The sequence below is a fragment of the Cibotium barometz genome, chromosome 28 (genome assembly GCF_041138505.1).
Source record: "Cibotium barometz isolate CiBa-2024 chromosome 28, ASM4113850v1, whole genome shotgun sequence".
Classification (NCBI taxonomy): domain Eukaryota; kingdom Viridiplantae; phylum Streptophyta; class Polypodiopsida; order Cyatheales; family Cibotiaceae; genus Cibotium; species Cibotium barometz.
The window spans coordinates 22975851-22989736 of NC_141073.1; positions in this window are offsets into that span (position 1 = coordinate 22975851).

Below are 13886 nucleotides of genomic sequence, written 5' to 3' on the forward strand. Positions count from 1 at the left end.
ATCATATGTGAACATCATATGTGAACAGTGCTCAGTTTGAGTGGCCCTTTGTGTTCTAGGTGAAGACTATGTTGATATGGCCATTTCACATCCATCGGCCACCAACAAAGTAGTAGAAGAATAGGGAAGAAGTAAAATGAGGAGGATAACTAATGGGAGCGATATGGTTGAGAACGTGATGGGAGATCGGTTTAATGTAAGGGGGAAAAGTAATAAGTGATCTAATGATGGATTGGAGGAGGGGTAGGCAATGTGAATAAGGGGGGACTATTGACCTTGAAATGATGGGAGGGTATACATTTTGAATGATTGGTACTATATTTATGGTGGTGGGAAGGTGTGATCCTTGGTGAGAAATGGGAAGCATGTGTAGAAGTGAATGTTTTGTGCAACTAGGGGTAAGGTATGGAGGGGTACCACTACTATAGCCTTTGTCATTTGGGCTTGTTATGTCTCGTGTCTATGTAGCTAGCATGAGGCCGGATATATTTTTAGTTTGTGGCTCGTTATATTGTGACTCTTACCTTGGGAGAAGAATTTAAATTAAGAGCTCGAATAAGTAACTATAAGTTTCCAAGACTATTAAACTTAATGAATAACCATTCCAAGGATTCATTGTACTTAACATTTCCCATTAGGAAATCTTTATCCTTTCTCATAAGATTATAGATAGATTTTTAAAGATGTGTATAGGTTATGAGGGCTTGAGCATTGATAAAATGTGGGATGAGGCTTTGGTATTCTCTATCATGCTTATAATAAGCAACATTTTTTTTTGGGTATCCTTAGATGAGAAAATTGTTATGCCATCGTAAACTTACTTATAAAAGCCCAGCATTATAAGATCCTTATTATTAAGGAGGACCCTCGAAGAATGCCAAATCATGTGAGAATATCTTGTTGGGTATAAGAACTTTTTGTTTGAAGTTCTACATGGGAAGATGACCACATAGTCTATCAACATTCTTTTTCCCCACTTTATTTTGAGATGAGGACATCGTGGTTTCTTTAAGGGGAGAAGGATAAATAAAATTCCCAATTTTCTCTCTCTAGCTTGCATGACCCTCCCCATCTATATGTGTGTGTGTGTGTGTGTGTGTGTGTGCGTGTTTTAAAATGGAAGACCTCACTCCATCCCTCTCCACTCCCTCTCAGCCTCTTCACCCGCCGCCCTTCTCCCACTCCCTCTCAACCTCCCTCATCCCAACCCTCTCTCTCTCACACTAGCATTCCCTCCCCCCCCCCTCTCTCTCTCTCTCTCTCTAGCATTCTCTCTTCATGTTTTGTAAAAACAAATTATAGGCATAGGTTCCAAGACTAAGTATCTTAAGCTAAATATTCTATTAAAGTATCTTGAAAAGTGATAATTTTTTCTATAAATTAGATTTAGGCTCTAAGAATTTGTGAATCTAGTTTTTCCCCTACCATTATTGAATTCACGTATAGAAGAATTCTCCTTTAAATCTCTCTTTCTCTCCCATATACACACACACACACACAAGTACCATCCTTCCAAATATGGATCAATTTTTAATAGGCAATGACCAAGCCACCTTGAGTGCTATGTTTGTAGAAATGAAGGAAAGCAAGGCTTGGTTTGAATCTAACCAAGTTTGCATTTACAATGACAAGTGGATCCCTATTAGTACGCACCAAGAAATATCAAGGAATTAGCAATATTCCTAAGGAAAATTAAATGGCATAGTAGATCCTTGAGATATCTGGCAGATGTGGCAACACCACTATATTGTCTACTAATAGGGAAGGATGTGGAGTATGTTTGGTCAAGAGGATGCCATGAAGCATTCTAAAATTTAAAGAAGATGATTACTTCAATAAACAAATTTAAAGAAGATGGCATAGTAGATCCTTGAGATATCTGGCAGATGTGGCAGCACCACTATATTGTCAGGGAAGTATGTCTAGTTAGGAGGATGCCATAAAGCATTCTGAAATTTAAAGAAGATGATTACTTTAATAACCAAATTTTGACCCATATTTCATGTATTTGTGGATGCATTTAATGTAACCATTGGTAGTGCTTTGATTATAGGAAGTCCAAGAAGGATGGTTTAGACCTCTTTACTATGCAAGCCAGAGATTGTCCAAGGTAGAGAGAAACTATTCCACTTTGGAGAAGGAAGCCTTTGGATTGATTTATTCCATTCTCATCAATCTACTTTGAGTGTTGTGCTTTTATCTATCGCTTGCTACATCTATGTGTGTGTTACTACCTTTGTCTCCACTCCAACAATTGGTATCAGGTTGTTGGGACATTTGCATTTTGTGTTAGAGATTCATTATTTGCAAGCTAAAATTATAGGCAGTGATGTATTTGGGATACTTTTTGATGAGGATAAGCTTGACAAGTCCACCTAACCATTGTGGTCCTATATGATATGTCATGTATTGGTTGCCAAGGGGATTTGGAATGTTGTTATTAGCATTGAGACATTCCTTGGCTTACGAGTGTGTAGGATAGTACAAGTACTTCAGATAATGATACTAGTTCAGGTGTAATTGTGTCTATCTTTGCATCATCTGCCACATTGAAACAAGCTAGGTGAGATGGTAGGGATGCACATGCACATTCATTGGTGGCACTTTTTATGAAAATATGCATTATTCCTTATATTCACTCATTTGGGATGTGCTGCACTTTACCAGGTGCATAACGAGGCATGTGTGGCCTACTTACGTAAGCAGTTAGAGTCTGAGCATATAAATGATGGAGACTTGATGGATGAGTTTCTCACAAGGCTCAAAGATCTCAGAGAGAAGCTTGCATTTATTGATGAGGCATGTTCGAAATAGTTAATTGGTGTCTACTATTCTCATAGCTTTAGGGTTTTGCATCAACACTTTGGCTTTTGTGATGATAAAGGGTAACACCAATGCCCTTAAGTTTGATGAGTTAGTTTCAACACTCTTGCAAGAAATTCAACAAATTTGAAGTGTTATGCATGTGGGAGATTAGGCATTCATTTCCAATTAAAAAGGTAAAGGCAAAGCCTTCTCTCAAAGTGGCTACAAGCCAAAGACAGATTGGCCCAATCTTTTGGCAGAGCAAGGATGTCGAGAAGGGGATGATAAACCTAAGAAGAAAGGTAAATGCAACTATTATCCAAAGCTAGGCCATTATATTAACGAATGTAGAAAAAAGCTAGATAAGGAGGAATAATCAGGCATGGCTAGCTGATGCATCAACACAAAGTGTTGAAAAGAAGCAGTCTCAGGAAACTGTGCATCAACACAAAGTGTTGAAAAGAAGCAGTCTCAGGAAACTGTGCATTCATTGTGCACTATAGTTGTGAACCTTCTGTCTATGATGTATGCATGTTAGTGACAGATTAGCATGTCTAGTATTTTGATAGTGATGCTAGCAAGCACATCACTTCTTAGCACGATTTGTTTTCCTCCCTTGATCCTACTCCTCAAGTAGGCACAATCACACGTGTAAAGAACTCCTGATATCTAGTGAAAGGAGTTAGTAAGGTTGTGCATAAAAACACTACTATAAATGGTGGGATAATCACTCTCTCAAAAGTCTTGTTTGTGCTAGTAGGCATTAGAAAGAACTTGTTGTCAGTCTCTACCATTGCTAAGATAGGCCTAGCAATGGGTAGGCCTAATGGTCAGATTTGTTGTTGATAGGTGTATAATCATGATCGAAGTGATGGAGACATTACTATGGTATTTGGTACTCTAAGCTATGGGCTTTATAGGTTGGACATGTATAAGTGATTGGGTACATAATGTTTGTGTTGTTACTACCACATGTGTAAATCTAAGCACTAGGGCATGCCTAGTGGTCAGATTTGTTGATGACAAATGTACAGTCATGATTTGTTGATGACAAATGTACAGTCATGATTAGAGTGATGGAGACATCACTATGGTATTTGGTACTCTAAGCTATGGGCTTTATAGGTTGGACATGTATGATTAATTGGCACATAATTCTTATGTCATTACTACCACACATGCTATGTGAGTAGTGATCTATGGCATGCCTGCTTTGGTCACTTGATGGTAGTTTATTGTGCCTTAAAAGGCAAGAGATGGTGTTAGAGTTGTCAAAGCTTGAGACCCCTATCAAACATATATATGAGGGGTGCATTTTGGGCAAGATACAAATGAGGCTGTCTAAAAATTACAACTTATACATAGTGATGTATGTGTTACCATATTATAGTAGTGATGTGTGTGAACACACTTAGGACCGCCGGGGCACTTTTTCCCTCACTAGGAGGTTTTTTCCCCCGTGCATTGTATATACGCCCATTATCTTCTAGGGCTTGTAATCTTTCATTTTTGGCACTCATAATACACTACTGTGTTGTGCTCAAGCTTCCTCATCTTCTTAAAGTTGTGTGTGCATTCCTGCAACCCTAATTCCAACAATTGGTATCAGAGCAGGCTTCCTCCTCCCGGGCAGCATCACCGGCACCTGCCGCTTCATCTCCTCCGATTGCGACGAGGTTTCACGAGCGTCTGCAGGTTAGTATATGCCGTGGGCGAGCCCATGGGGCTCGGTCGTTTCAGAATTTTGATCTGAAGTCATTTCGCCCTCCGTTTTTGCATTCCAAGTACTGCGCAGGCAAAATCGTCCTACTGTGCAGATTTTCTGTCAAGATTAAAATCTGCAGGACAGGTGCCCATTCGTCTGTTTTGGGCTGTGCTACATAGCACAGGTCGATTTTATACAGGTTTACCTCTTACAGACAGCATTTACATCTAGTAGTACAGTCATTGGCCATGGCTGACAACAATGATGTATTCCGCATGTTGGCTGCTGAGGATAAGTTGGATGGCACCAACTATCCATTGTGGGCATATATGATGCGACATGTATTGGTAGCAAAGGGGTTATGGAACATTGTGCAGGGTATTGATGCACGTCCTATTGTGGCTGGGAATGCTGCAAACACATCAGAAACAGGTACTGTTGATGATGGTGCAGGCACAAGTGCTGTAGCAGCTGTTCGAGAACCACCACTTTCAGCAGAGCAGATTCGTTGGGATGGTAGAGATGCGCAGGCTCATGCCTTGATTGCGCTGTCTGTCAAACGTACCATTATCCCACATATTCGCTCCTGCAGGACTTCTAAGGATGCTTGGGATGTACTTGCCACATTGTATCAGGCAAGAAATGAGGCTCGTGTTGCTTACCTCCGAAAACAGTTGGAGAGTGAGCATATGAACGAAGGTGATTCTATGGATAGCTTTTTGACAAAGATCAAGGATTTCAAAGAGCAGCTCATTTCTGCAGATGAAATCCTGTCAGACAGTTCACTTGTGCAGACTGTTTTGAATGGTCTACCGGATTCTTATCAGGGTTTTGCTTCCACTCTTCGCTTGATGATGAAAGGCAATCCCAATGCCTTATCATTTGAGGAGTTAGTTTCTGTTTTGCTGCAAGAAGACCAGTCAAGGCAAAACAGGAATATTATGCGTGTCGCAGATCAAGCTTTCGTTGCTAGTCAGAGAAGCGGGAAAGGTAAAGCTGGCTTTTCTTCTAGTAAGCAGAAATCTGCAAATGCTGCGCAACCAAAGAAGGAAGACAAAGATGAGAAGAAGGGTGACAAACAGAAGACATTTTGCAAGTACTGTAAGGGAAATGATCATGTCATCAAAGCGTGTCCTAAGCTGGCTGCGAAAGAGGCTAAGAAGAAAGAGGCTGGTATGGCTGTTGCAGATGCCTCTCCTTCTAACAATGAATCTGCTAATGTTGTGCTAGATACAGAATGGGCATTCAATGCGCAGTGCAGTTATGACCCATCTTTGCATGACACATGTATGTCTGCAGTAGATTCAGATGTATGGTACTTTGACAGTGGTGCCACTAAGCATATCACCTCGCAGCGCAGTTTATTCACTTTCCTTGAGTCTGCTCCCACAGGGAATACTGTCACTTGTGCCAATAACTTCTCTTATCCCGTTGAAGGAGTTGGACAGATTGTGCTGAATGTTGCAAATGGCAACACCTTTACACTTTTTGATGCATTGTATGTGCCAGGGATCAAAAAGAACCTGCTGTCAGTCTCCGCATTTGCCAAAACAGGTTTGGTTGTAAAATTTGTGGATGACAGATGTACTGTTCATGATCTCTCTTGTGGTGACATCATTGTAGCATCTGGTTCACTATGTCGAGGGCTGTATAAGCTCAATATGGATGGCAAATGTGTAGAGGATTCAGCATGTGCTATTATGGATACGCAGGCTATTTCAAATGCAAAACTGTGGCATGCACGTTTTGGTCATCTGAATTTTGCAAGTTTGCTGCGCCTGCAGAAATCTGAAATGGTGTCTTCTTTGCCTAAGCTTGAGGCACCTGTCAAGCATGTTTGTGAGGGCTGCATATTGGGTAAAATGCAGCGTGCTTCCTTTCCCAAAGATGGATCAGTGAGAGCTGAACGCAGATTGCAGCTTGTTCACAGTGATGTTTGTGGTCCCATGCAAACTCCATCATTTGGAAACTACCTTTACTTCGTGACTTTCATTGATGATTTTACCAGGCATGCATGGGTATATCCTTTGAAGGCAAAGTCCGAAGTGTTTTTGTGCTTCAAACAGTTTTTAGTTATGGCTGAAAATGTGTCAGAAAGTAAGATGGGCACCCTCCGTTCAGATCGAGGGGGGGAGTATATGTCTTCAGAATTTAATGCATTTCTGGCTGAGCGTGGGATAAAACACCAATGTACAGTGCCGTATACACCACAGCAAAATGGTGTGGCTGAGAGAAAAAACAGGTCTCTCATGGAAATGGCAAGATGTATGGTTAAGAGTCAAAGTCTACCACATGGTTTTTGGCTTGAGGCTGTCATGTGTGCCACTTATGTACTAAACAGGTGTCCCACCAAAGCATTACAGGTTGTCACTCCATATGAGGCTTGGCATAGCCGCAAGCCATCTGTTGGCCATTTACGTGTTTTTGGTTGCCTGGCATATGCATTAGTGCCTGTGCAACATCGCAGAAAATTGGATGACAAAGCTGTCAAATGTATTTTTGTTGGATATAGTGCTGAGAGCAAAGGCTATCGTTTGTATCATCCACAGACAAAGCGCATTTTGGTTAGCCGTGATGTTGTATTTGTGGAAGAAGCAGTTCAGCCCTTGGTTTCATGTACTAAGGAGACAGATATCAGCTCACGTGATGTCTATGATACATTGTTGCCTCTTTTCAGTGGTGCACAGTCAAGTGCAATATCTCATGAGGCAGTTTTTCAGCCTATGCAGGTTTTAAATGATGGCACAGATCAGCCTATATCTGATGCAGATGTGCATGATGCACTTGAGGATGAGAGACAAGAGATTGAGGGCTCTAGGAACATGCCTAGATGGCTGGTGCAGACTTTGCGTGACAGCAAGTTGGATGCCCCTTTGTCTAGTCGCACTCGTTCTGGCTCTCATGGTTCCTCTTATGCGTCAGATTGTTATGCATTGGCTGTTTCTAGTATGTGCGATGAAAGTGAGCCTGTTTCATTTGATGAGGCACAAAGTTCAGAAAATTGGATGGCTGCTATGCAAGCAGAATACGATGCTATTATGAAGAATAGTACATGGTCTTTATGTGACTTGCCCCCTGGCAAGAAGGCCATTGGCACTAAGTGGGTATACAAATTGAAGCGTAAGCCTGATGGCACAGTGGATCGCCATAAGGCTAGGCTTGTTGCAAAAGGTTATGCTCAAGAGAAGGGCATTGATTTTGATGAGACTTTTGCTCCCACATGTCGTATGACCACTGTTCGTAGCATCTGTGCATTAGCAGCTCATAATGGTTGGAATGTACATCAGCTGGACATAAAGACTGCGTTCTTAAATGGAGATTTGCATGAGGAGGTGTATGTATCGCAGCCTCGTGGTTTTGTTCAAAGAGGGCAGGAAAACAAAGTGTGCAGGTTAAAAAAGGCTTTATATGGTTTAAAGCAAGCTCCACGAGCTTGGTATGAAAAAATACATGCATATTTGACTGCACATGGGTTTCAGAATAGTCCAACAGAAAGCACTTTGTATGTTAAACGTGTGGATGGTGTACATCTAATCATTGCTCTCTATGTCGATGACATGCTGCTCACAGGACCAAATGAGAGTCATATTGCTGATTTTAAGGCTGATTTGAATGCCTCTTTTGAGATGTCAGATTTGGGGCATTTGCATCATTATTTGGGGATACAATTTAAGCAGTGTGATGGAGGTATTGCTTTGTGTCAGACAAAGTATATTGAAACATTGTTGCGGAGATTTGGCCTTGAAGACTGCAAGCCTATTGCTACTCCAATGGAGACAGGTTTGAAGTTGAGTCTTCATGATGCTGGAGATCACTTTGATGTCACACTCTATCAGACAGCTGTTGGTTGCCTCATTTATGTATGCATTATGAGGCCAGACATTCAGTTTGCAGTCTCACAGGTGAGCAGATTTATGCATAGCCCAGGCATTAAGCATTGGCAGGCAGTGAAGCGTATCTTTCGCTATTTGAGTGGTACTCGGCATCTTGGGTTGTTTTATCCCAAGGGGGGATCATTGCCGCCAGATTTACATGTTTTTTTCAGATTCTGACTGGGCTGGTTGTTATGACACACGCGTGTCCACGAGTGGTTTTTGCTTCATGCTTGGAAGCTCATGCATATCATGGTTGAGCAAGAAGCAGCCTACTGTGGCCACTTCTAGTTGTGAAGCTGAGTACAGGGCAGCTTTCACAGCTACGGTTGAGTGTGTGTGGCTCAGACGCCTTATGGCTGATTTGGGTGTTGGGCAGCCATCTGCCACCACCATCTTCACTGACAGTCAGAGCGCATTGGCAGTTGCGCGGAACCCAGTGTTCCATGCTCGTACGAAGCACATTGAGGTGCACTACCATTATGTCAGGGAGAGACTCTCTGCAGGAGAGATCAGTTTGGCTTATGTGCCAACACAGGATAACCTTGCAGACCTTTTCACAAAGGCTCTGCCTCGTGAGAAGTTCGAAGCTTTTCGCAAAGCTTTGGGCTTACTCCCTTTTGTGGATTCGTCCACATAGCTAGACACTTCCCTATACATGAGTGCTAGCTCTTGTTCACCGCATCACTCCAGGGGGGATTTGTTACCATATTATAGTAGTGATGTGTGTGAACACACTTAGGACCGCCGGGGCACTTTTTCCCTCACTAGGAGGTTTTTTCCCCCGTGCATTGTATATACGCCCATTATCTTCTAGGGCTTGTAATCTTTCATTTTTGGCACTCATAATACACTACTGTGTTGTGCTCAAGCTTCCTCATCTTCTTGAAGTTGTGTGTGCATTCCTGCAACCCTAATTCCAACAGTATGTTGTTGTATGAGGACAATATCATTTGAGGTTGTCCAAAAATTATGGGTTATCTATAGGGTGATGTATATAATCCTATGAGAATACCATCAATCAAGGGATATCTCTACTTTATGACTTTTATTGAGATGGCTAGTAGGCACACCTAGGTGTATCCTTGAAGGCAAAGTAGAGGTTTTTACATGTAATAGGCACTTTGTTTTTATGGCTGAAAATGTGTCTACATGTAAAGTTGCACCCTTTGTATAGATCGGGGGAGTATATGTCAAAGAACTTTCACGCATATATGGCTGAAAGAGCAATAAAACATTAATGAAAAGTGCCTTACACACCTCAACAAAATGGTGTGGCTTGCCTCGTGTTTTTTGTTGGTTGAAGATGTGCCACTCATATGTGCTAAATAGATGGCCCACCAAGGCCTTGCAGCCCTTATGAAGCTTGGAATGGTAAGAAGTCCTCTTCTATGGCTTGTTTGGGTGTTTTTTATTGTCTTGTTTATGCTCTTATACCTGAGCAGTAACAATACAATAAACTAGATGATAAGGTAAGCAAATGCATTGTTGGGAATATATCTCAGAAAGCAAAGGGTATGGACTCTACCATCTGGCCACAAGGCAGATTTTGGTGAGTAGAGATGTTACCTTTTAAATTATTGAAAAGTCAATTTAACCCATGATTTTATGTAAAAAATAACAAAATGTATGATTACATGGTATCTTTGATACCTTGTACACTATTTTTATACAATGCTAGATAGCTATATGTGGAGGAATGAAAGCTCAACAAGATGTTGCAAATCAGCCCATACCATCTCGAAATTAGCTCAATTTCACCCTATAGATTAATCTATTGATGAGGTAATTGTGGATGAGGAAAGGTAATCATATAGGCATCCAAGAGTATGGCTTCTGTAAACATTACAAGATAGTAAATTAGCTACTCCCTTGCCTACTAACAAGACACATGGATGTTTTCATCATGCATCTTATTCTTTTGTGAATCATGCTCTCATTACCAGTATATGCAATGAAGAGTAATGAAGAGGAACTTGTTTCCTTTGAGAAAGCATAGGAAAATGATTGGATGCAGGTCATGTAGGATGAGTATGACTCATTCCTTAAATAATGACACTTGGTATTTGACAAATTTGATTTATGGTTAAAAAAGTCATTGTTATGAAGTGGGTTTATAAGCTTAAGCATAAAGTTGACAGTACAAAGTGGGTTTATAAGCTTAAGTATAAAGTTGCCTACAAGGCAAGGCTTGTTGCACATGGTTATGGCATAGATTATGATGAGACCTTTTCCCCCATGTCTTGTATGACCACAATCCAGTGTATTATTCCATTGACAATGTATATGATTTCAGTGACTTTGATTGGGCTGGATGTTATGACAAATGAGTGTTATGACATGCGAGCATTATGATAAGGAGTGTTATGACATGCGAGCATTATGATAAGGGGTGTTATCCTAATAGTGTTCTAACTTTAAAAATTTTGAGGAAGGAGATGCAATTTTGTTTCTCAACTCCAAGATGGGTCTGCATCTAGAAAAGTTAAAGACGTAATGGGCAGGATTGTACAAATAAACATAAAATTTAAAATTGGAACCTTTGAGCTAGCCAATGAAGTTACCAAATTTAGTAAATGGCTACACGCTTGAGCCATACTTTGTTAATTTTTTAGACCATCCCACATCATCTAGAATTGAATGTTAAAGATTAGGATAGAAGGATCAAAACATATCCAGATGGAAATGAAATACATGATGTTAATGTGGTTTCTATGTGCATAGTAGTTGTTAACCTAGCTATCTCTCATGCCACATGTAGAGAACATAGAATGTTATCCTTAGGTGGCATACATCGGGTAGAGGGTAGAAGAGTCACATCTATTCATATCCCTAGCCCCTCATGATGCTCTCCTTCATTTTGTATGCATGTGATAAAAAGTTATGCATATCAGCATAGGATCCTACACCATGCCTACATAATGTCATCCTAATATAAAGACAAATCTATATTTTACTAGGATGGTTGATTTTGAGTTCTTAAGCTTTCTCGAGGAAACCTAGACTCATGTGTTGAATGGCTGGGCAAAGAGTCGCACTGAAAGTTTACAGAATTACCTTGGGAGGAAGTATAACATAATTTGCAAGCAAAGAGACAGCTTGAGAAGTTACAAACATCTAGCATAATCACTCTTCCATCAAGACATAAGAAAAAATGTACACCTATGTCATCGAGATCTTCAAGCTCTACAAAAGAAAAAATGGAAATCGAGCTTACTAATAGAGGAATATCTCGTGAATTAGCTTGGCCCAAAAAGAGGGAAAGGCTAAAGAGCACAAGATTATCAGATGCCTTGATGAGGTTTGCTATTAGAGGAAGATCTCATGAAGCAGTTTGGCCCAAAAGAGGGAAAAATATACTTCTATGCATTATTTTATGCATAAAAATCTATAATGAAGAAAGTAACACTTTCATAATAAAAAATTATCAATAAGTATCTTTCATAGAATTTAATTATATTGAAAATCACTGAAAATCATTCTTTTATAAAAATTAATCAATATGCATCTTTCTATGCATGAATGAAAATGACACTTTTAGAATACTCTAACGATGGGGATTCCTCTTTTTTATTAATAAAAGATAACATTTATTTTAAAATTTTCAAAAAATTTTGCCATAACCTCCTTTGTATGGCTGACCATTTTTCAATTTTTAACTCATTAAAATTAATTAGAAGTTCACCAAGAGTATTTAAATCATTCTAATGTAAACATTTTCTACTTATTTAAGAGAAACATTATGAAAAACTTGATTTTATCCAATAATCAATCATCTAGGATAAAGAATGGTTGGATTTACTAAATAATAGAGGGGAATGCCTTTTTTCAATGAGGCATAACATCATTTCATTTTAGAGAAGACAAAAATCATAAAAAACCATAAAAGAAATAGAAAAGAGAAGAATCTCCAACTTACATGGATAATTTGAGAGCTTTCCTTTGGCTTGATGGTTTGAGGGTTCTACTCTTGTTTGAAACAAGAGTGGCCACCAATCTTTTAGAAAAGGGAAGGTCAAAAACTCATGAATTATGAGTAAAACTCACTATTTTTGGCACTTGGGAGAGGTAGGGTAAGAGTGCAAAACACTATTGAGTTTCAACAAAGGGGAAGGCTTCTATTTATAGGAAAAAGTGAGCTTCTAACCAAGCCAACTGATTCTAGAATTTTCCAGATCAGTTTGGTCAATTTTTGATCATTTTTGGGTCAGTTTTGCTCACTTTTTGGATCTAGTTGAAATAGGAGAGAGGAGAGATAAAAATATCTCATTATTTGGGAGTTTAAAACTCATTCAAGCATGTGAAATAGGCACCTCCTTCATGAGGGGAATTCCCCCATACTGAGGTGTCAAAAATGCATCATTTCATCTAAATATCTCTCTTTTTTTAACTATTAACCTTGTCCTTAGTCAACTCTTCATCTTATGTGAGTATTTACTCATTTTTGGGGGATTTTTCTTTTATTCTTCTATTTATCTCCTTCCTATATTTGGATGAATCTTATTGGTCCATAAGAACCTTAATTTAAAATTTCGAAAAAATCTTGACCCTCAAGATAATGCCTCTTGACATGCAAAGTGGGAAATTACAGCAAAACAACTATGCATCCTCAAGCAAAAACAATAAGGATAATGAAAGGTTGTTTGTTATGCAGCATGTTCATGTCTGAAAATGTTAAAGCAGCACATAAAGATGATGTATGGTACATTGATTGAGGTGCTTTGAACCACATGACAAGTCATGGTGGGGAGTGGTTTAAGGAGATGAAAAACCTTGAAAGACCAGGTTTTGTGGAAACAGGGGATGACACTGCTCATCCAATTGCCCATGTTGGAGATGTGCCATTGTCTATATGCAGGATGGCAAAGTGAAGTATCTTGCACATGTACTTCATGTTCCGAACATAACAAAGAATCTGGTTTCAGTTGGCCAGATGATTGAACAGGGTTTGTATGTTCTCTTTAACCGTGATGGTTGTTATGTTTAACCCTGATGGTTGTTATGTTGAAGACTTTAAAGACAAGTGCAGGTTGGTTGCAAAAGGCAACAGGGTTTGTAGGTTCTGTTTAACCCTAATGGTTGTTATGTTGAAGACTTTAAAGACAAGTGCAGGTTGGTTGCAAAAGGCAACAGAGTGGGCAGAATGTTTACATTGAATATAAACGGGTGAAAGCATATATAGGTGGTACCAAAAAGGAGTGTCTTGGACACTCCTTTTAGCCACCCCTTTGGGAGGAGAAAGAGGCTTAAATTTGAAATAGAGGCGGGCTTGAAAATGCAACTGAGCGTTCATTAAGGGAATGGCGTGCCCATTAAACGCTTCTGAATATTCTCTCTCCTCCACTCGGTCTGCACTCATCTTGCAATCCATTGGCCTGCCATGACTCTCTCTCTCTCACTCTCTCTCACTCTTCGCCTCTCTCTCTCTCTCTTCCATAGCCTCTGCTTCCCACCTACACAAAAGGGCCTCTCTTCCTGCCTGTGAGCGCAAGCTGTATTCACCT